The sequence below is a fragment of the Copidosoma floridanum genome, unplaced genomic scaffold (genome assembly GCF_036245765.1).
Source record: "Copidosoma floridanum isolate Cflo_tuat_1 unplaced genomic scaffold, Cflo_Japanese_pri ptg000024l, whole genome shotgun sequence".
In the NCBI taxonomy this organism is placed as follows: Eukaryota; Metazoa; Arthropoda; class Insecta; order Hymenoptera; family Encyrtidae; genus Copidosoma; species Copidosoma floridanum.
In genome coordinates, this window is record NW_028321901.1 from 10,115,763 (window position 1) to 10,140,520 (window position 24,758).

Consider the following 24,758-nt stretch of genomic DNA (forward strand, 5'->3'; position numbering starts at 1 on the left):
TTGTCACACGAAGAATCCGAGCGCGAAGGGGTATACGATACACTTCCAGCTACAAGTGTCAGTGACCCTGGCCCGGTTCGGTGCCCTGAAATTGTCAACAATGAAGGCACAAGTGAAATAAAAGAAAACTGGCTATGTAACCTTTCTAATACACCGCTGCCAGATTGTGTATCAAGCATATTAGAATTAGGCGATAAATTTAATTTTGTTTCTAATATTAAAAAATCTGATTATTTTCATCTTTTTAAGAATGTTGAACATTCACTTCAATATTCTGGAGAATTTGAGACTGTTGGAAAGGAACTTCTTAACATTATCAATAACAATAAACATAATGTATCTACTCGTCTTTCTTTAAATGATGGAGTTCTCCAAGACAATTTAAAGCGAACACGAGCCTTCCTTAAAAATAATGAACACATTTTAATTACTAAAGCAGACAAAGGTAATGCCACTGTTGTCATTGAAAAAGAAACTTACATTAATAAAGTAGAAGAATTGTTAAGTGATGATAAATATTATTTACAAATAGAGAAAAATCCTTTATACCAATTAATAAAAGATACTAAGAATTTTGTAAGCAAGTGGGATAAATACGGTGTTTTTGATGAATTTGATGAATTAAGTAAATTTGATAAAGATATTCATAAAAAAGACTTATCTAAATGCTATGGACTGATAAAAATACACAAAAAAGACTTTCCTATCCGTATCATTGTCTCAACATTGAATTCACCCACATATAGTTTTTCTAAATTTCTTTCTGATTTTTTGATTAAGAATATTCCGCTGGCAAAATCACACATAAAAAATAGCTATGAATTAAAAAATAAATTAAAAGAAGTTATCATTCCACCTGGTTACACTCTTATTAGTCTAGATGTAGTTAGTCTATTCACTAATACTAGTGAAACCTTAATCACAAATGCAATAAAACATTTTTGGAAATTCTTGAATAATAAGATCAATGTTTCTTTAAATGAATTTTGCGCAGGAGTGTCATTGGTTTTGAATTCAACTTTTTTTCAATTTAACAAAAAATTTTACAAACAAGTTTTCGGCTCTCCAATGGGCAGTCCCTGTAGTCCAGTAATGTGTGATCTCGTAATGCGTTTACTTGAAATTTCATGTTTAGATAAGTTATGTTTTGATGTTCCATTGTACGTACGGTATGTGGATGATATCCTCATATGCGTGCCTACTAAATATATCTACTATACCAAAAACATTTTTAATAGCTATTGTCCTGAATTACAATTCACTGTTGAGACATGTAACAATAACAACAGCATCAGTTTCTTAGATTTGGAGATTATTATTCAAAAAAATAACACAGTACTAACTAATTGGTACCAAAAACCCACACACTCAGGCCGATACTTGAATTTTCTTTCCCACCATCCAATACAACATAAAATAGGTATCATTTACACACTAGTAGACTTTTCTATTAAATTAGCAGACACACAATTTCATAATTATAATTTAAAATTGATTAATAAATTTTTATTAGCTAACAACTATCCTCAAAGATTTATTGACAAATTTGTGAATAAAAGATTAAATACCTTGAAAAACATGAATACGATTGACAATAGCAACAGAAATAAAAATAATTATAAATTAATCTTATCATTACCGTATATTCCCCACTTGCATAGTCATATTAAATATTATTGTAAGAAGCTTCACATTGGTCTTATATACAGTTTAAACAATAAATTAAAATCGATCTTTTCACTTGGAAAAGATGTAACTGAGCCACTCGATAAAAAAAATGTTGTTTACCACATACCATGTGCGAATTGCAACTGCTGTTATGTTGGTCAAACATCGAGAGCTATAAAGTTAAGAATGACAGAACACAAAAGAGACATCGAGAAAAAAAAGAATACATCGGTACTATCACAACATAGCATTGAATTTACACATAATTTTAATTTTGATAATATTAAAATTTTAGACATAGAACAAAATTACAAAACGCGCCTTTTTTCCGAAATGCTAAATATACATTACTTTAATAATAATATTAACAGACAACAAGATACAGAAAAATTGAAAAATTGTTATAGGTCTCTCGTTATGTCAATTAAGAAAGGTGACTAACTTTATATACATGATTCGAGGACCCTTTTCATTCATAGTATTAAGAAAACATGAACTGTTTATGTGCGTCTCAAGGAACTGCTTGCGATTCTTATTTGATTGTATTACGTGCGTGTACTATGTCATTTGTGTATGTGCAGGGTATGAAAGCAACTTAGCTTGAAACTCTGACTACATTACGATTTTACATCCCTTTCGTAAGAGTCAGAGGTATGTTATACATGTAACTTAATTTGCGTTTATTATATTTCACTTAAATTTGTATTGCAAAGAATTTTATTACTCATAGATTTTTGTACCTGATGAGGGCCGGGACGTTGTCCAAACGGCCGAAACGTCGTTTTGTTTTTTAATAAATTCAAAATTTGACAGTACCACCATTGGACGTTGTTTTTAATTATTTACCAACTGTCATTGGACGTTTTATTTGAAAAAAATAATAATAAAAAATACTTTTAATGATTTTTTACTCTTACAAACTCAGTAACTGAATCACTTGCTCCCTTGTCAACAAATACGTAAATAACTCTAAAAATTTGGAAGTAGAGCGTGACTGTATTTCAATAATAATCTACAAAAGCCAATATTTTGACATCCTGCAGATGTCCTCTTCAGGAAAATAAAAGTGCGAGGATAACACGCGGAGACGTCGCATAAAGCACGCAAACAAAAATTAGTCACACATGGCTGGATACCAAAGCATTGGCTTTTGTAGATTATAATTGAAATACAGTCACGCTGTATTTCCAAATTTTAAGTGTTATTTATTTATTGTATTTTTTGTAAATTTTCAAGAAACGTTTATCTACATAAATCATAAGACAGTTCAGCATCAGGAAGCAAATAAATCTCAAAATTAATCACGTTACATTATTGACGTTTCTTTTTAATAAACGATGAGCTAAAGTAAATAAGTTAAATTTAACTGCATATTTCTTGTGTATATTAGAAATGCTATAATAATACGTGGGAGAAAAAAATTGTGAAGTAAGCAGTCCCACACTGTTCCATGAAAGAGCCTCAGTTCATAATTTTTTTTCTGTCTCTGCTTTAGTATAGTAGTACCCGATAGTAAGGAACTTAAGAACCCTGGCATTTTGACATTGGGAGTCTTAAACCCCCCAATGTCAACGTCTTACACTTCTAGGTATGTTCTAAAAAATGTACACCTGACTACCACTGTAACGTTGCACACCAGTTGTATATTAAACTTACGTTCTCATACTTAAAAAATATTAATCGTTCCGAATTCAATATAACATCAGATTTTAACGTATCTAGGGTATTTAGAAACATTGTACGATACACTTACATCTCTTCACTTATTGTAGAAAAATTAATTACGGCAGATGTTCTTTTTTAACGGTTTGTTGAAAATTTCCGCTGGTTAAATCGACTCCTCATTAGGTTCTTGACAGACATCCTGTTGTTAAGTCATTGTCATTGTCATTTTTCGTCTGCTAAGGGGTCGTCCATCAAGGACGTCCAGTCGTATGAGGGGAGGAAGGGTTATCGAATTGTGACAGTGTTGAACAATGATGGAAGGGGGGGTCATGACTTAAGTGACGTCCTCAGATAATAAACTATAAAAAAAATCTATTACCAGATACCACTATATTATATTATAAAAACATAATAAATTTTAAATATTCCGCGCGTAAATGTATATGTTCCACGTCATTTATTTATTATAGAAAAAAACCGAAACGTGTGGCGCTGTAACTTGTATATCAGTGGAAGAGCGCGAATCAGAAGTAACGTTGCATCTATATGGCACGCGCTCTCTCGCTATACGTAAACATCAGCAAAAGCCAAAATCAAAAGAATAGTTAGATATAGGTATAAAATGTAGGTTAGGCTACGTTAACATGTTGACTCAAATTGGCAGCGTGTGACGCAATGCTTATGCGACGTTGTTTTCGTATTTCATCGCTCTTTGCCCGCCCGTGTATTTGTAGCCTAACAACCGGCACGTGTCGTGGCCCGCTTCATCAGTCATTTGTTTCGAGCACAATACAGTACATTTCATACTCTTCGCTATCATCCCGTTTAAATTAAGAAATGTTGAATAAAAAGCTATGATTTATTTATTATTTTTTTTTTTTTAAGTGTTAAAGTGTTACGTGTATATTCATGTAGTATTACTATTAGTATTAATAATATAATTATTTATAAGATAAGTATTAATAGATTGAAAATAAAAAATACCAAACAACACGCAAAAACTGTAGATTGCGGAGATCTATACCGTAAGTTACGGGAAGTGTACAAATCGGCATTTCCAAACAAACCAAAAATTTCTCTCCAATCTGAATGCAATGATACCATTTTACAAAACGAAGTGTTCAACAAAATTCGTAGCTTGCAACAAAAAGCAATGATAAATAAGTCATCTAACCTCTTCAATCTTTTTAAAAGCGCACCGAAACACACGGAGTGTATTCCTTCAATAAATAGTGAATCTGTCGTTTCTCCTGACGTATGCGTTGAAGAGACCCGCGAGAAAACAAGTAAACCGGATGATACAGCCAAATCTGATGGAAAAAAAATTGCTGAAAAGAAAACATCGCTAGCTACACCTTCCCACGACAAATCAAAAACGCGCATCTCGGAATTACAAGCTCAAATTTCGTCACTTGTTGGTGTTGAGGATATCGGTTTTAGCAGCAAAAAAAAGACGAAAAAATTGTTAGTTTAAAAAAAGAACTGATCAAAGAAGAAAAGGATTTGAAAAGAAAAATCGGTGATGCGATAAGAAAAAAGAAAAGCCGCCGACAGCAAAATTTACATTTAAAAAAAATTTGCGAAAAATATCCCGATGTAAAAAAAAAATTTTAAATACAGAGAGTCATTGGAAGTAGATCAGCCGGAGCTTTTGACAGAAATTATCAAAATTATTGAGGTGGGGCTGCTGATTCACGACGACGAAGTGAATGTAATATCAGATCATACTTTAAAATACATAAAATTATACAAATAAAACTTTTAATTTCTTATAAAATTTTTTGTTTCAACTTGGAAAATTTCAATAAATGATATTTTTCTTTTATTAAATTTTGTTTAAATTAAATTAAATTTTAACTTTGAAACTATATTTTTATTATTTTAATTAAACGTACAAAAATAAGTTTTTATTTTTTATTCAAAAATGAAAATGGGTTATAATTATTTCAGTAATACAAAAATTTAAAACACTAAATGAGCTGTCAAAAGCTTTCGAAAATGATGGATTCGAAATTTCTAGAAGTAGTGTGTATCTTCAGCTTATTCCTAGACGTTGTACTACATAAGAAGGTAAGAGACACGTAAAATCGGTGCCCATAAAACTTTGTCGTCCAGAAGCTGACCAACATTCTAAACATGTAGATGGATATTTTTGCCACGCGACAATTCCTGTTTTAAAAACGCTGGCATCAGTTCTTGGTCCCGAACACGTTATATTCCTATTTCAAGATGATAAGTCAAGAGTGCCCATAGGGATTACCGTAGCAATAAGTCAAGCTCCAATGATTATGCATTTGCATTACAAAATATCACTTTCCGATCACAACTGGATTATAGCTGAACGTCATGAGTTAATTCCATCTGTTTACGCTGATATAGTTATAAATGCAGATAACGATGGAAGGATCTGTTTCTTACTCAGATCCAACGTATATTGCTATCAGAAGCGGCAAGCATTGTTCATTTACGGCTGAATCCCACGCATCAGATCTCGAACGAGTATTACAATTAGATAGTTTTGCATCACTTGTGGAAACAGAGAATAATCAAATCAAACCAATGATGATAATTACAACAGATAGTGGCCCAGATGAAAATCCACGATATACTAGAGTCATAGCCAGCGCAATTCAACATTTTAAAAGTTTCAATTTGGATGCGCTCTTTATTGCAACAAATGCCCCCGGTCGTAGTGCATACAACAGAGTGAAGAGAAGAATGGCACTGCTTAGTAATAAGTTAACTGGTGTAATATTGCCCTATGATCATTTTGGAACACATCTTGACAGTAGCAAAAAAAACTAAAGACGTAAATTTAGAACTAAAAAATTTTGCTTTCGCAGGCGAAATTCTCGCTGAGATTTGGAACAAAGTTGTAATTGACAAACATCCTGTTCAAGCAGAATATATCAAACCAAAGGTTTATTCAGCAGTAGACGCACCAGACGTAGTATGGTACAATAAACATGTTAAAGAATCTCAATATTTCTTGCAGATAGTGAAATGTAAAAACAAAAGTTGTTGCAGTGCATGGCGTAGTAGTTTAAAACTACTTTTGAAATTTGTTTTTTTTTCTCCCGTGCCTGTCAAACAATCATCCACAGCTCTGCATTTTCCATCATTCAAAGAAAATATAAAAAAAATTTTTCCACTCCGTCTCCGTCTCGCCTTGGATGTTTAACCAGATGGTCAAGGTTTCATGCAGATCCCTTATGATCTGTATTGCCCTTCAGTTCAATCACAACTTTAAAATAGGATGTGTGCAATACGTGGACTTTATCATGCTTCCATAAAGTCTCTAAATGCTCACAAAAGAGAAAAGGAGAACAAAAAAATTAAACCAACAAAGATTATAAGTATTAGGAAAAAAGAATTACTATGTGTAATAAAAGATAAAAAGTCAGGGACTGAAACTCTCGAATGGGTCAAAGAAGTGGATGTGTCACGTGAAAATGTACCTATTGTTAACGACGAAATTGTTTGTGATATTAAAAAGAAATTGCCAGTAATAGAAAACATTGATGGTTGGTTAGCCAATCCTTGGACTGCAAATGATTGATAAAAAAATATATTTAAACTAAATATAAAGTGTTCAAAACATATTGATTAATAAATAAACAAATAAATTTTTTTATTTAATTCTCATATATGCTGATTGTTAAAATAAGTACATATTTTAATATATATTATTTAAAAAATTGAGTATAAAATAAAGTTATTACCAATTAACCATTTTTCGGATGATTTTACTTTCTTTAATGAATTTTTTTCTCGAAATTTGAGGGGGGGTTAAATTTGTGACGTTTTTATGATAGGGGGGTCTTCAAAATGTGACTTTGCGTGATCCCAGGGGAGGGAGGGGTATTAGTTTAGGCGCCAGGTAGGGTCCCGTGGCCTTTTCAATTAGAACGGACCCACCAAAGTTTTTTTAATGTATTTTTGCCTGCTGAACACTATTTTCGATGGTGGGTCGCGATCCGGATGGACAATTTTTTTTTATCAACAAATTTTATAAACAAATAAAAATTATTTTCCTATTCTTTAGCTCATTTTTAACAAAAAAATTTAAATACACCATATGCCTTAACCCAATACTTTTCCCGTAAAAAATTTGACAACTTTCAAAAAATGCGTTTTTTGCTATTTTCAATAGCTTGCTACTTAAAGCCTGATTTATATTTTTCAACTCAACACCTCTCAAATTGTGAGCCAAACATAGTATTTGATGAATACGTAAAGACCAATTGATTTTATTTGGTTGTTCTTATCCAGCGAGCTTGACGGTCTGTGCCTTTTTAAAGTGACCGTACGGCCTCGGCGCAATACAATATATTCTGGCATTAAATGTTTGTTATCTGGACAGCCATACATAGATTGTTTTTTATGTATTTTTGCCTGCTGAACATGATTATTGATGGTGGGTCGTAATATCGAAGGTGATCAATGTTTTTTTATTAACAAATTTTATAAACAAATTGCAAAAATGTAATTTTTTCTAAAAATAAAGTTTTTTCCGCTTCTTGAGCTTATTTTAAAGAAAAATTTTTGTATAATGTACATCTGGTAATCCCATACTATTTCCGCAAAAAAACGTGAACTGTAAAAAATTCACTTTTTCTGTTTTTCACACAGCTGCAACGTGGGGCTTTTATTATAATTTTTTACTAAAAAGTTCTTAATTCTCCAGTTCATGCAGGGGTTTAAGAATGTCTTATAGTTGATTAATTTTATTCGTTTGTTATTTTTGTTCAGTGAACTTAGCAGCTTCATGCTTTTTAAGTCTAAGTAGAAAAATGCAAGACAACCCAACGTCTTTAATACTATCCCCTTCTTTCGTCTAACTTTTTGTCTTACAAAAATCGTTCGAAAACAATTTATTTGTGTTATGTATACAATCAATTAGTAAAGTAAATTGATCAATGTGTCCCTTGACTCGATAGCAAAGTAAAATTTTAATTGCAATGCAATTTTTGAGACATTAAAATTTTGAATTTTTGTTGTTTTCCCGCGAAACGATGGGAAGTCCCTGTAGCGTTTCAGACTTGTTTAAACTTATGTTTAAACAAGTGAGCGCGAGTATTTCTGCATGCAGTTCAGAGTGCAGTTCGATGCGTTCTTGTGAGTTCTCTGATAGTGTATTTTCTAGTTATGGCAAATACCAGTAACACCCCCCCCCCCAAAAACATGTTAATATATCTAAAAACATCAGAAGATAGAGCTTATCGATTTTCATGAAAATTTTGACTATATTCCAACGATAACAGTATTCGGTGTTATTTTTATATTACTATATTTTTCAGATTACTCTGAGTCAAATTTGAATGAAAGTATCACCAAGGCTGAAGAGTATTTGGTATGTGTTGTTGAAAAAAATTCAAAATGCAATAGCTTTGATGAATTGCGTGTATGGTCTTATCATTATCAAAAACAGTGCTTAATTGAAGATCTACCTCCGACCTCTAATTCTATCAATTTGCACATTTTAAGAACACATTTCGTAGTATATTATCAAATTAAATGTTTGAATGTTGATGTAAAACAATTAGATCCGAAAAAGTTTTGTTACATAGAGTGTGACGATCTCCTTATGCCACGAAAAATTAAAACTTTAATTCCACCTTACGAAGAATTATTATAACCTTGTTCTTGTAAAGTATGCAGTAGAAAAACCTGCTTATGTGTTGCAGAACAAATACCGTGCTGCACTTAATTTTTGTAATTGTAAAAAAGAAAACACATGTAAAAATAAGTACAGTGGAAAATAAAATAACAAAATTTGTGGTAACTTCGTAAGATATGTATATATGTAAAAGATGCAGTATACTATGAAATAGATTCTAAACAAAGAAATGTATCGTACCTTAATAAACTACGCATTATCACATTATTATACTTTGGGGTAGTCCTGTTATATTTTCTTGGATTTTATTTTACACACATTGATAAGATCAAAAACTTTTAAATACTAGTTTATGCTAATTTGTTGACAACAAGAAACTGACTACATAGCTATATACATACTACCATAAGCCCCTATATAAACTGGAGAATTAAAAACTTTTTAGTAAAAAAATATAATAAAAGCAAAAAAAAACATTATTTTTAGAAAAAATTACATTTTTGCAATTTGTTTATAAAATTTGTTAATAAAAAAACATTGATCACCTTCGATATTACCACCCACCATCAATAATCATGTTCAGCAGGCAAAAATACATAAAAAACAATCTATGTATGGCTGTCCAGATAACAAACATTTAATGCCAGAATATATTGTATTGCGCCGAGGCCGTACGGTCACATTAAAAAGGCACAGACCGTCAAGCTCGCTGGATAAGAACAACCAAATAAAATCAATTGGTCTTTACGTATTCATCAAATACTATGTTTGGCTCACAATTTGAGAGGTGTTAAGTTGAAAAATGTTAATCGGGCTTCAAGTAGCAAGCTATTGAAAATAGCAAAAAACGCATTTTTTGAAAGTTGTCGAATTTTTTACGGGAAAAGTATTGGGTTAAGGCATATGGTGTATATAAACTTTTTTGTTCAAAATGAGCTAAAGAATAGGAAAATAATTCTTATTTGTTTATAAAATTTGTTGATAAAAAAAAATTGTCCATCCGGATCGCGACCCACCATCGAAAATAGTGTTCAGCAGGCAAAAATACATTAAAAAAAACTTTGGTGGGTCCGTTCTAATTGAAAAGGCCACGGGAGCCTACCTGGCGCCTAAACTATATGGAAATGTTGAAAAACAGCAGACGTCTTTTATGGACGACCCCTAAAGTGTAATAATTATTAAATCTCTTTGTCATTCGTTAAAATCTATTTTTTTTCTGCATTTAAAACTACACTTTTTAGAGCATTCTGGTCTTATAATTTTATGACCGATCGACCCCTTTCTACCTAATCATTATTTTTCCTTAACTCGTTCATCATTTGCATTTTTTGCAAGATATTCTAGTTGCAGTAGTAGTACTCTGCAGTCTTTTCTTTTTATGGTTCTTTTTATAACTTTCTTGCCCGTGGTATTCAAAAATTTTGTTAATGTAGAATTTCATCACAAAAATGTGCTGTTTGATGCCATTTTATTGCTTCGTTAAAGAGGCAGCTTTCTAACGGAAAAAATTTTTATTCAAAAAACTCTATGGATGTCTTGTCATGTAAAAATAGTATAGTTCTCACCTAGGGCTGAAAGTACGACTTGCTCTTCAGGCGCGGTTGTTGTATATTTTTGCCTGAGGTGTGAATTACATATTTTGTATTAAGTGTGGAAAATGCAACCGTATGCTATAAGGTGGAAAGTCATTAGCAGGCGGAAAGTGTGACCACGGGCACGAAGTTGTACTTTACGCCCTTGATACAACAATTTTATTTTCTCCTCAGGCGCAAACTGAACGTATAACAACCGCATCCTTTGGGTGCGTTAATTGTACTTTCTGCTCTAGGTAAGAAATAGACTATTTTATCTCCATTTTGGCAGAAAAAATTCTAAGTTTTATTCCTAATTGAGATTTTTATAACTGTATTTTGATTTTAAAACATGGTTTTTTGTTATTTTTGGGTTACTAAATTTGAAATAAAGTGAATTTGATTAGTTTTTGTTTGAGAAGGCTAGTAAAATCAATGTTACAGGGCTACTCTTGCGGGGATTCAGCACTTCTTATCTATTATTTTACCAAAACATCGTTTAAATTGGCATGAATGATACTTCTCATCTCAAAAAGTAAGAGAAAAAATTTTGCATAGTAAATTGTGTGTGTGCAATTTTTTTACTTATAATTCATGATTATAGAATGGTCTTTGTTGTAATTAATTTTGAATATTATGTTTATCGAGCTCATCAAGTTCCATAGACATTTTTTAAAAATAACCTTGTAATAAATTAGTAGCTTTTTCTGTTGATGTTTTAGCTGATGTTAAACACGAATCAACCGTTGATATTTCAATGGAGAGTGCTTCAAGCGTTTGTTCCGCACCTGATTAGTTAACATCTATAAAAGATACATATTGTAATATAGTTATCTATAGTTTGATTAAAATTGCAGAACTTGTCGAAAAGAGATGTTTTGAAACAAAATGTGCATAACCGTAGTTTTTGCCATCAAATTGCTACCGTTACGGATATTTTACTGTTCAAAGGACCCACGAAGCAAAATTAGTAGATTTTCTCATGTAACGTGACAAAGCAAGATTCTCATATCAGAGAGTTTCGACCACTTAGAAGACTCCTTTAGACTTATGCTAGTTCTGTTATTGGTTGGACCTTTCTCACAAAACATCACAAAACATCAAAGTGAGAAAGCTGACAAAGTTAGACAATGAAGAGACGCAGATGTAATAATATGCTCTCAGGCTCAGTCATTTGAATACACAACTTCTCAAATATCTCTGGCTAGGGACTAGCACGCTAACTACAGCCATTAAAGCTCCAATTTCTTTTAAGGTAAATATACCAAAGTTTTGCCATCTTAGTATGCTGATTTTTACAGTACTCCTTTGACTTGATCGAATGTCCTAATTCTTGGTCATTGTTTAAAAAACTGGTTCCTGTGGCTGAATTTTCTGATCCCAATAACTGGCCAGTCGTATAAATTGTATACAATTGACATTGGCTTGTTATAAGGACCCACCAAAAGTTAGATTACAAATCCTGGCCAGCCGACCAAAATCACTTTCTAGATACACTTTTTCTAATTTTTGGATGTAAATTATCATTGAAATAACTTTGAACAACGAAGTGTATATGATTACTAACTATGGAATATTGTTAAAAATACGAATTCGTACGAATCGTTAAATTGTGTTAAATTGTTGAATCCTGATAGTGGCCAGTCTTTGGGACCAATTTTTTGGTGACCAAGGATTGGTACATTTTCCTTAGAATTAGCCTTTTCAATGACCATTAACAAAATTTCAAGGCCAAATTTTTGACAAATTTAGTTTCTATTTAAACAAAAGTTTATTCTCATATGGTCAATTGTATATTGCTTTATCAAGATGCAAAAGTAAAAATAGATTATCCATTCAAATTGATTGTAATGGTAAATTAAAAATAGAAAATATAGTTTAGTAAGAAATTTTTTAAATTTAATTTAATTGTATTTGATAAACAAATTTTACTCATTAATTTTGTCTTGAAGTTTAACTAACAGTATTATAAACATTGAAATGTTAAACAAAAAATTCCTTTTTAAAGTAAAAATTACAGACTTATACTTAAGTAGTCCATTCTAGTACGTGAACTGCTTGAAAATTACTGAATTATTAAAATTGCCGTTTCGTGAAAAGTAAAGTTAACGGCTTGAACCTCTGTTTAGATATTTGACTGGTTTATTAATCGTATACTGCATTAGTATGATTTTATGGTGTATTAATATTATACTTTATTAATAATGTGATTATTTTAATTATTGAAAATCTACTTTAAAAAATACCTATGCGCCACTAGCAATATCTCATAGAAGTGTGCAGATTTGCTTGTCTTATCCAGTTTGAGCGGTGTTAGGCCCGTATATATAGTAATATCAGGCTGGAGTGGAAGTGACAAAAATGTTTGAGAATCGTGTGCGAGAGAGACAGGATGTACTGGAACTTGGACCATCTCTCTCGCACCTGGTATCGCAACCAGTACATACGATGCTGCTTTTAGGTATAAATGCTTTTAGGGGTGGACAGTAGGGAGACAATTGAAAATTTAAACCCAATGAAAATAATAAAGATATACAACGAATTTTACTTTATTTTGAGAAGGGCCAGTGGAGGAAGTGTCAGGAAGGAGGAAAAAATCGTAAGAGAGGCTAAAAAGGGGGAAGTGATCAGTTAAATTTAGATTATCGAAAATAAAAAGAAAAAGTATTTTACTTTAAATTGTGGGTGGTCGATAGGAGGAGTGTGGCGGCCGTAGGGGGCATTAGGGGATGGTGAGGAAGTCATATTTCCAAACTCACCAAAACTACTATATAATACGCGTATATATTTGTTAGCAGAGCTTTGTCCCCCTGCGCGATGTGCGTGCCAATCTCCTAAGATTTATTTTATATTTACGAAACTAAAACATTTGATAACCTAATATTTTATTTATTTATTTATTTATTTCATACTCCGTCCCTTTCGGGTTTGGAGGGTTTCCGTTACATTTCTTACCGTTATCTTTGCACATTACTTTTACATATGTTTTACATTTTCATTTATGATTTTCAAGTTACATAACCTATACTTATTAGTAAGTAAACAAAAACATATAATAAATTTAAAAAAACTTTTCAAAAATAATTTGATTCTAATTTGAAATTCATAAAAACATTTATATTCAAATTTAACTATAAATGAAATGAAATTAAATCTATTAATAATACTGAAACAATTAGTCACTTTTTCTTTAAGATAACATTAGAAACCTAAAAACTTTTCAAAAATAATTTGCTACTAATTTAAAATTCATATTAATATTTATGTTTAAATTTAACTAGAAATGAAATGAAATGAAGTCTATTAATAACACTGAAACAATTAGTCACTTTCTCTTTTATATAATATTAGAAACTTAAAAAAAAATACTGTCCATATAACCACTGCAATTAAATAAATTAAATCTTAAATACAACAGTCTTTTTGAAAGTATATTTACACTTCACTTTACACTTTACACTGTTTTTCTTGATCCTTTCTCTTCTTTCTTCTCTCTTCTCATATCCTTCCCTTCATCCTTCTTGATTTCTTCATCCTCTTTCTTTTGGCACTCTCAGGAACTCTCCCCTTCTTTTCTTTTCCTAACTACTCTTCTCAATATTTCTATTTCTTTTGCGCTCTTATCAAGTATATCTTCTATTACTTTTTCGCTCCTTGTTTTTTCGCATCTCTTCAGTATGTGTGTATTATTTTCCTCCTCTTCCTTGCATAATCTACATTTCCTTTCTTCTTCTTCCTTCCAATGTTCTCTGCTTTTACATTTATTACCACATCTAAATCTTGCCATTAATTTTCTATCTTTTATAGGTATTTCCATCTTCAGATATTTTGGTTCATCCTCTGTTATTATGTTGCTGTATATCTTATTATATCTTGAGTTTTTTATCTTTTCTAATCTTTTTTCTTTTTTCTTTCTTCTTATACTCTCTATTATCTTAAATCTTACTTGCTCTTTGAATTCTGTCCCTCTCATGTATCTTGTTTCTGTTACTTCCTCTTCCTTTAATATTTCCATTCTCTTTTTTTCTACTCTTCCTATGTTTTCTCTTTCTTTATCTTTATCTTTTTCTCTTATGGCTTCTTTTGCTAATTTAATTTTCTTTTCTTCAAATTTTATTGCTCTTCTTAGCGCCTTCATTTTCATGCTTTCCAATTTACATTCTTCTTCCACTAAATAATTTGGTGTATTCCTCTCTAATCCCAATAACCACTTAATATATTTTCTTTGTATACTTTCCAATCTCTCATCTTCTTCCCAGCCCCATACTTCTGCTCCGAATAACGCTATACTCTCCACTAATGCCACAAATAACTTCTTCCTTCTTTGGTAACTATACTTAAATATCCTCTCACCTATACTCCAAGCGGTTTTCATCGCCATTATAGCCTTTCTCTTCCTTTCTTCCAAATGCCTTTCATTACTACCATTTTTTTGTAAAATACATCTCAGATATCTAATTTCTGTCACTTCTTCTAGTTCATTTTCTCCCCATTTTCATACTCTATTTATCCTTGCTCTTTTTTCGAATACTAAAATTTTTGTTTTTCTTTTGCTCAAAATTATTTTCTTTTTCTCAATGTACTTTTTGAACCTTTTTAACATATCTTTTAGCTCTTCTTCTCTGTCTGCTATTAAAACTATGTCATCAGCGTAGGATAAACTCCATATTTTTTCATTTCCTATTCTACATTCTCCTACTTGCCCTTTTCTCATTTCCTCTTCTAGATCCGTTAGGTACACATTAAATAATGTCGGAATCAATGGACACCCTTTCCTTACTCCTCTCTCTGTCCAAAATTCATCTGATATTTCATCTCCTACCTTTACTATATTTATAGTTTCTTTGTATATATCCATAATTCTACTTATCAATATTTTACTCACCTCCATATCTTGCAATCTTTCTTTTAAAACCGTTCTATCTACTCTGTCAAATGCCTCTTTTAGATCAATGAAGCATGCGAATACTTTTCCTTTTGGTTTACTTAATTTGTCTTTCACTATGTGCTTCAGCGTATAAATTACTTCCATCACTCTTCCTTCTCTGATTGACTTTCTGCTAATTTTTGTTCAATCTCTTTTTTTAATAATTCATTTAACATACTCGCGTATATTTTATATGTCGTGCATGTCAAAGTTACCCTTCTGAAATTATCCAGCTCCTCTTTATCACCTCCTTTATAAATTGTGCATATCACTCCTCTTCTCCATTGTACTGGAATCCTTCCTTGTTCCCATACTTTCTTCATCAATTCCCATAGCGCTGCATCAACCTCTTTTGGCACATATTTCCATATTTCGTTTTCTAGTTTGTCATCTCCTGGTGCCTTCCTCGGTTTTAACCTATTTATTAACCTCTTGAACTCTTCTTTGCCTAATTCTTCTTGGTCCTGTGTACTTTTCTCTATTCTTGCATTCTCTTCTTCCACCTCTTCTATCATCATAGCTTTTCCATCCTTACCGCCTAGTTTCCTCATAAAATGCCTTCTCCATTCTTCAATTTCTGTCTTATTATTAACGCCTGATTTCTTCTTTCTATATCTATTTATATTATTCCAAATTTCCCTTTCTGATTTTGCGACCTTTACATTTTTTTCCTCCGTTATTTCATACCTTTTTCTTTTTGCCTCGCACCAATTTCTATACTCTCTCTTTTTGTTAATTAGATAGTTTCTATCCACTTTCTTTTTTCTCCATAGCTTCAGTATTTTTCTCAGCTCCTTCTTTTTTGTTTTCCATTCTTTGTCATATCACTTTCTTTCTCCCAACCTCCATACCTTAGACTGTTTTTTAGTTTTTGGTACTGCTGCTTCTATTGCTTCTTTTATTTCTTCCCATCTTCTTTCTACTTGTATCTCTTTCCAATTCCGTCCTCCGCACCTCTCCTGGTATTGGTCTATCAATTCTTGCGTCCATTCTCTTCTTGAAATTTCCTTTTCTTCCTTTTCCCTATCTTCTACCATCTCTATTTCATTTTCTAAGTATATTTCTAGCGGCATGTGATCTGACTCTGTTCTTTATCCTATTTTTAATTCTTTTATCTGATCTAACGCTTCTTGATTACTTATTACATAATCTATTACTGTCTCACCTCTGCTGCCAATGTACGTGTAGTTTCCTTCTTCTCCTTTTTGTCCGTTAACTATACCTCATCCTTCTTCTGTTATTTCCTTAATTAACCTTCTTCCTTCCTCGTTGATTGTTTCATCTTTTGATTTCCTGTTACTAACTTCCTTTCTTCCAATCTCCATCTCACTGACCCATCCACCTTCCCTGCCTGTCCTCGCATTCCAATCTCCTGCCAGTATAATACCACCTTTTTCCTGCGTTCCTATTTTTTCATTTTATAATTTCCATTGTCTTTGCCATTTCCATTCATACTTTTTTGATATCTTACTTTCTATATCTTCCCATTTATTTTTCTCTAACCATGTTTCTACTAACATTATAATATCAAAATTATTTAAATATTCCTACGTTCTTATTTAACAATCCTGCTATGTTCCAAACGCATATATTTACACTTTTTTTCTTCTCCTCCTCCAACTCCCTCTCCTCCTTTCCTTCTTGTCCTCTTCATTCTTGCGATCTTTCTGTTATCTTCCCCTGTATCCTTCTTCTTTCTTCTAGGAAATTTCCCTTCCATTCGCTGTATCTATACCACTTATCATCAATCATCAATTTCATATAGCCAATTTTTGTGGTTTTTCCTTCGTTTTTTTGTTTCTTTGATTTATCTAATATCATTCTTTGTATTTCTCTTTCTTTTCGAGTCAAATCATTTTCAATATATATTCCTTTTTCAAGCTTCTTCTTGTTCATCATGATACTGTCTTTTATTTCCTTGCTTTCGAATTCTACTACTACCATTTTCATTCACTTTTTCCTTTCTTTACCACTATTTCAGTAGCATTTTTCACCTTTACATTGACATTGATTTTCTGTTCCACAAACTCTTCCACCTTTTTTTTATATTTTCTTTTTCTATTATTGCACCTTTAATGACAATGTTCTTCTCTTTTTTCTAGTCTTTCCATCAACTCAAACATACTATCTAATCTCTTTTGTATCCTACTCATCTTATCATTTTGTTCTTTAACATCCTGACTTTCATCCTTTTTCTCTTTTTCTCTCTGGAAATTCAGAGTGAATTGTTTTTTAATTTTTGGATTTGTGTTTGTATTACTTCTCGTGTTAATATTTGCGTTTTTTCCTGTCATTTTCAAAATTTTACCGACTCTACAGATATATTCCTTACTGATTCTGTCAATTCCGGTAATTCAGGAATTCTTTTTATCAACTGCCAGTAATCAGGTTGTCAAAAACTTCTTTATCTAGTGTCTCTATAAAAATATCCTTCTTTTTCTTTTAAAAAAATTTAGGGTTCCTTCTTTATTTACCACGTAACTACCGTCGGAAAATTTGGTATCTTCCTTATTTACTTTCTCTGTCGATAACCGATAAAAAGAAATTACCTTTCCCTGCCCGTGCCCTTCCTTCTTACTGGGTTTCCTATACCCCTGTTTGTCCACTTTTTTACTATTCACTGTTCACTTTTCTTTAATTATTATCACTTCTTTCTTTCTCCCTTTTCCTTCGTATACCACTTTTTCCTTTGTTCATCCGATTGCACTATTCTTTCGCGACTTGCATCGACGTCTTGTTCATCTCTCACGTTCTCTGTCCTATCTGTTTTTCAATCCTTTATAATCCTTCTGTTTCACTTTCTTTTTTACTTTTTGTCACTGTCTATTATGTCCTCATGTATTTCACCACTTTTTTAAGACTTTATTACAGCTATCTACCCTTGCTTTTTCTTCTATTTATTGCTTTATTCAGGAGCTCACTTTCACACGTCCACTCTCCTACGTGTCCACAACGGAAGTCCTGATAACCTAATATATACAAAATAATGGACTTGTTAGTTATATCATCAAGTATAACTAACCAGTGTTACCCAGTTTGTTCTACTTCTCTTGACCATGATTTTAATATCTGATAAATAATAATGTGTGTGTGTGCACGGGCGCGCGTGCTTGTGTGTTTAAGCAAATATCATTCTATATTATACAGTTATATATGTAGGGCATTTTACACAACCCCTCTACTGCCGCTCGACTACCCCCCCCCAGAAATTAATATTAGTCCCATTTCTACGTTATTTTAACCTAATACACATTAGATCAAGCTCCTCCTACTCCCCCAGCGCCCCTCGACTGCCTCTTTGCACGATTATTACTGCCCTCCCACCGCCCACCTTAGTGCCTCTCTCACGATTTTCCTTGTGTTTAAATGCACTTTTATTTTCTGCGTAGGATCTTTTCTAGTGTTTAACTATATCATACGACTCTAGGCCTTATTTCTTTGTTCACAAATATTTGTCTAGACTCTTTAAAAAAAAAACTGCTTTTCAAAATAAATTTTTTATTATGTTAGAAAAAGTTCTTTTAGATATCTAGGTTTGTTTATCTGTTCCTCCATACCATCCAGATGGCAAATATATTGACCTTGTACATACTAATAATTTACATAAAAGTACATGATAATTATTCTCTGATATATGTTATGTAGTAACAAAGGTCTTAATTTTTATGAGTAAATAAAATGTTTTTGGTGTGTTAATTTCTTTTTTGTTAAAAACATCATGTGCCTAAATTTTTCATGGTTGTAAAATATTAAAAACCGTAAATATTTCGCCTTATAAATATGACTTATTTTGGCGAACCATATTATAGAGCCCTATAAAACCAACAAAAATCATTCTTCTAAAATCTTTGCTTTAGTTATTAAAATAATATGAATGATAACTTCCGTTTGTAAATGTTATTTTTTTAATTCACACAGTACTTATCTATATTATATCTTAATAGTCATAAAAAAATTATTTAAATAATTTTATAACAAAATCTAATTGATTTCATAAAAATTTGAGTACAAAAGTATAGTTAAATCAAAAATCTCTTTCCATACGATGTTTTGTATAACTAATTTATTCTCTCTATCTATTTATAAATATCTAATTTTGATTTTCGCATCTTGATTATGACAAATAAAGTTTACCATGGGAAAAATAAGTTTCTCAAAGTATAAGCCAACATTATTATAACTTTGACCTTGATATTTATTGATATTCACAGCAATAGCTTCAACTAAAGCAAATTGTGTTCTGTATAAAATTTCCAATTTTTTCTTTCGTTATTATTTTACTATTTTTATTCTACTTATTTAGTTTAGTTATTCGCAACCTTGTACCATAACATTAAATATCTGATTTTCTTAAGTTTCGTATTAACTAATATTTATACTTCTAATTTTTACATTAAATTTATGAGGTGGTAAGCCTTTTTGGATGTTATTTAGAATTTCTACAAAAAAGTTGATATGAATATTATTTTCTGATTTATAAACACCTTTTTACAAGTAGCTTAATTTATGCTATAATGCAATTTAAAGTCTTCTTTTAATTTTTTAAAAATTTTATTGTGCAATATTGTTATGAAAAAAATATTTCTTACGTACGTCTCGTAATAGAGCATACGTATGGTAAAATAATACGTTGTTTTCACTGTGACGAAAAATTTACTAGAGCAACACATTGAAAGCGTCATTTACGTATACATAACCTGGAGGACAATGAAGGTTGTAAATATTGTGAAAGAAAATTTTTAAGAAAAGATGCATCAAAAAGGCATAACAATAGAATTCACAAATTCACGAAAAGTTGAGGGTTATAAAGAATTCTCATAGTATGTAAATAATTACTAACCATTATAATAATGTTTAATACGTTTAGTTCGGATAAGTCCCGTCGTCTCCAGGGCTGTTTTGCGGCCCGAGGGGTGTAAGGTGCCACGGAGTGATAGCACTTACGTGGTAAATCCTATTTTTCCTACCGAGGGCACTCCAGCCTCTCAAAAACACACAAGGTAGGAAATTTAACATTTTAATGTTTGTACACAGTCACAAACATAAAAAAAAAAAAAAATCAGTTAGTCGATACTTGGGTACGAAAGTATGAATTTTCAATTCTATGGCAGACCATATCTAGAATAGGAATTTATCTCCTGTAATACGAGAAAACAAGATTTTAAACAACTCCCTGTGATGTGTCAAAGGTGTTTCGATTACCGTTTGAATAAGGATGTTTAATAATTGGATATGGTTTTAATAATTACTATAATTTCAACAAATAAGAAAAGAACGTCCTATAGTAACGTTTAATCTTACGTAGGGTAGAATTACATGACAATAAATAGAGCTTTACTCAAAAAGCTATCTTATTCAAGAATGTAAAATTTTTTAAGAGTTAGACGCAATACAAATGTAATAGTTCATCCATATAACCTTATATATATGAATAAATAATGAAACAACATGAAAATATCGAAAAAAAATTAAATAAACAAGTATTCATTAAAAATTACATTTAAAATTAAAATCGAATGAACATTTATTAACATACAGAATAGCTGATACTAGAAAAAGTATGTAAAGTTTAAAATAATTTACAATGGAACCAAATTAGTCAATTAACAGTAAATAAATAATCAAATAAAAAATTGGTTGTGAATCACACTGTAAAAGTAAGTAAGTGTTTTTTTTATATCTGGGAAATTGTGCAGGAGGTTGCTGGTTCGAATATTGTAGGGAGTTTTTTTTTTAGGAAAATTAGTTGGATAACAAAACTTAGAATTTAAAATGTGTTTACTTTACGTAAGTGCTTTGGCAACAGGGTAGAGCCCTGGGACTTGAGGTGAAAGACAATTGACATGAGAAATTCACTTTCGTTACATATTTTTTCAATGTAACGATTCTGAAATCAATAGTTTACTCTTTTTCAGAACGTGTCCATGGAAGTGCAACTCGAAAAAACTTATCTTTGCTCCTTCAAGTAGTAAGACATTTTTTTACTGATAAAAAATTTCCAGCAAGAGAATGGAATTGGAAGTGTTGAAGCATCATTCAGTTGTGTAAGATAGTTCAGCAAACTGGAAACTGTTTTCATTGCTATGCAGTCACTTGTTATGAAAAATACGCACTATTTATTTTCAGTATTTACTTGTCTTATTGTTTATTTTAGTTGATTAGTTGAAATTTATGATTTTTTTTAGTGATATTGTTCAGTGCTTATCCAGTAAATTGTTTTCCATTTTTGAACTACTACTTTCACACGCCTATTAATATATTTGGTAGAATTTAAGCATCTTATTACATTTTCAACAATAGTTATTTAATAAAAACACCGATTGCATGGTTTTTAGCGATTTGTAACTTGACAATATTTTTTTTTTTTTTTGATAGCAGGTTATTAAGAAATCTATAACTTTAGCGTTTGACATTTTCTTACACAACTTAGTTTTTTAGTAGTGGTCGAAAACTGGGGAAAAATCTGAGTTTCCTGTCTTATTTATTAATAACGAATGACGTTGAGCATTTTAGTTATTACTTTCTTTTATGTATTTTCTAAATCATTATTGTAAGTCGGTGAAAAGAAATAAGTCGGAGTTAGGTAGTCGAACAAAATAATGACTTCTGGGCATGTGATTCTACTTGTCCATACGTTTAGTGAGTCCATCTACGAAAGGAAATGAACACATTTTTTACTATGAATTTAATAAATGGGATTAAATTTATTGAAAATATCTAAAAGTGTTTTTATACTGTCTAAACAGATTAGTAATAGAAAATCATAAGAGTACCTTTTACATAAAAGACAAAGATCATCATACTTTGGAAAACTGAACTTTGTATCCGTAGCCATTGCATCTGTCTACGAACTGCTTTCTTTAACTGGAGTTCTGCGATTCTGCCTGTGAATCTGGTTGTTTGAAAAAAAATAACTTCTATTGATCAAAAAGTTGTGACTATCAAGAAATTCTTTTTTGTCAACGCTCATTTGATTCAGGATTCTTGCTATCTTCTTACCTATATTTTTTTTTGCAAGGGAAAAAGGTTAGTTGAGATACAATAAAAAAATAAAAAATAAATGATTGAGAGTGATGAGATTACTTGATACTTAAAATTATAAGAATGTATTAAAGAGTAATCTGTTTTTTTAAAGATTAAAAACCATTTATCAAAAAAAAGTAAGAGTGCCAGTCGTTGAGAACCGGATATCTGTCTTTTAATGAACCTTATTTGATTCATATAATTTAGCCTGACTAGAACCAGTTAATTCTTAAACATCTAGTTTTGCCATCTCAGGAGCCGGAAAGTAGTCTTGGTTATACTAAGTTAATTTCTTCGGTGAGTTAATTAATCGATAAAGATGGTCAACCATCTTCGAACTTGTTTACTTCAGTACATACTACTGTTAAGGATGTACCTTCTAAATATAATTATTTTTATTAACAATGCTAACATTTTCTTATCAGTCTTCATCTCTAAAATTACTCTATGATGCTTAAGAAACTCCTTTATCATTACCAAATACTTACTCATGATACTATCAAAACAAAAAGTTTTTTTTAATACGTAATAAGCTATTTTTTATATGAGCCAGTCAAGATTGTTCAACTTTTAAACATTTATTAGTAATGAATTTCTTAAATATCAAGGCAGATTCTAAAAGTTTAAGAAAACTATAATATTGACTCTGATGCAAGTAGTAAAGCTACATTAAAGACTTGAACCAAGTTTTAAAAGAACTTTTACTAAATCAAGCACAACAGTTTTGTTGAAATTTTTATATATTTTAAGACATTACTGTAAAAAAAAATTTTGAAATGCTTTAAAGTTTTCTTTATACGCGTTGGATAGCTTATGAATGAAGGATTAACCTTGTACACGCTTATGAGTTCGAGACCTAGCTTTTACTCACTTAACTCGTAACTTGGAAAAAATAATGTGTTAATTCCAACCATAGTCCTATTTCTTGGAAGCTATAAAAAATGAGATTTCTCTATTGCTGTGTAAATGATTGATTCAAAATAAATATAAGGTGGTTTTTTGACAATGTAAAGTATAATAGTATATATATGAAGAGTAACACAATAATAAAGTGCTGCTGTACGCACAATTTATCAGAGTAGCTGTGGAGTGAAAAAAATTAAGTAAAAATAACAATAAAGTTTACTAATTATGTTGTAAGTGAGTTACCAATTGGAACAAGTAAGCAAACTTTTCGTCAAGTTTTAATTCAAATAAATTCATTCTTATGTTATAATATAATATTTGACGTTAATAATGTCTTATGCATAATACATTAAATATTGCATAACATAATTAAAATTTTGGATGTCTTATTAATCTAAAATTAGTAGATATGCTTTGATTACTAATTAAAATAGTTTTATAAATTACTTATTTATAGTACCAGCTAACAGCGTTAGAATCTTAATGATTTTACTCAATATACTTGCTAGTGAGATTATAATAAATTTTATGTGATATAATATTTACGTTTAATTTGCTCATCGGGATCTCACTACGGGATTAAACTTGTGAATTGTAGAGAAGAGATAATAACGACTCCCAATGATTCTTATGTTTCTCGTTTCCCGGCTTCTTTGTACGCAAATTTTGTCATTCTCTCGCTTATCCCCCACTCTCCAATACTTTCTACAGTAAATTTTACTTAAGAATTAATCTCATCAATCATCTTTATGTACTAGTAAATTTTTTTTTAGTATCTATATTTTTTCTTTGCGTGTTCATTTCATTTTGTTATAGTTTAATGTTTTTATAATTCGTGGTTGTATTACCTTCTCCTTTAGCTGTACAGTCGAGTGCTATTGTCAGTTTTCCAGTATTTCGAGGGCTATTGTCGATGTCAGATATTCTTTTACTTACTATTGCATGCCGTGATACCGTTAATTTGACTATGTTCCGAATCTCCGATTTGAAATCAATTTCAACATAATGCTTCTTGCATTCAAACGAACAAAATTAACTTTATGCTATCTCGTGGATCCTATCTTGAAAAAATTTAAGCGCTAGTTTTTGAACACTGTCACAAATTAAATGGATTTTTGACAGTGCAAATAGTTAACCCAAGCCTGATAAGAAAAAGTTAAAAATAGAGAAAATAGATTTTATACGTCCACAAGGAAATAATGTATCGTGAAAAAAAATATCACATAAGTAATTTTCGAATCCAAGACAAACTGAGCTGCTCTAGGCCGAGTGTGCTATTTTTTGAAAATAGCAAAAAACCGCCATTTTTGGCAATTTTGTCGGAAATAAAAATTTACATTGTTATTAATATCAAGAGATCAAATTTAGATAAAACGTT

At 31.1% G+C, this 24,758-nt stretch overlaps 1 protein-coding gene and 1 pseudogene across 2 annotated transcripts in view; both read left to right on the forward strand.

The window, feature by feature from the left end:
• Positions 1-24,758, forward strand: part of Mgtor (nuclear basket protein megator) — a 447,637-nt gene that overhangs the window by 141,418 nt on the left and 281,461 nt on the right. The window lies entirely within an intron of this gene.
• LOC149374014 (uncharacterized) lies at positions 5,731-6,514 on the forward strand (annotated as a pseudogene).